Source organism: Penaeus monodon, chromosome 27, assembly GCF_015228065.2.
Source record: "Penaeus monodon isolate SGIC_2016 chromosome 27, NSTDA_Pmon_1, whole genome shotgun sequence".
NCBI lineage: Eukaryota > Metazoa > Arthropoda > Malacostraca > Decapoda > Penaeidae > Penaeus > Penaeus monodon.
In genome coordinates, this window is record NC_051412.1 from 21049741 (window position 1) to 21050376 (window position 636).

Consider the following 636-nt stretch of genomic DNA (forward strand, 5'->3'; position numbering starts at 1 on the left):
ATGTGAGTATATATAATTTTATTTTATGAATATTGCATTTGTTTTGTGCAGTCACAATGTTAAGTATTTCCCCAGAAAGAGTAATATTTTACTTATGCAAAAGTTCCAGGATTTTTTTGGTATTAACATGGGAAAATAAATTATTATTATTTGGGGGGGGGGGGCATTTCCAAACCTTTACGGCTTAGCTTTTATTCTGCTGCTGTACCACCTGTAGTTGTCCTGGCTTTGATGCAGTTAGATTGATAAAATAGGAGACATTCATGTTAATGCAAAGCTTCTTAAGTTTGTTTTTCATGATAATCCTTGCTTTTTTTATACGATATATGACAGGATAATCACCTGGTCACTAATATATTTATTCCATTGTCATTGAAAAACTTTCAATCTGTCAGTGATTTGAGGCAAGGACACCATCACACAAGAAATTATTATATTTCAGTCATGAATTCCCTAAGTTAATAGCAAATGTTTCTTCAGTAAATTAATGAAATTACCTTCCTTTTCCATAAGGTAACTTGGAAAAAAGTACATTCCCACCTGAAACCATCACTGTCTGAAAACTGGACTGTCCTAGCCATGTACTTAGGATTGTAGTGTGATGCCATTGGACAAACTCTGGGCTATTGCACAAAC

The 636-nt window shown here is 33.8% G+C and overlaps 1 protein-coding gene across 1 annotated transcript in view; it reads left to right on the forward strand.

Annotated features, from left to right (window-relative positions):
• Window positions 1-636, forward strand: part of LOC119590679 (transmembrane protein 87A-like) — a gene marked incomplete in the record, with an annotated part of 13856 nt that overhangs the window by 9777 nt on the left and 3443 nt on the right.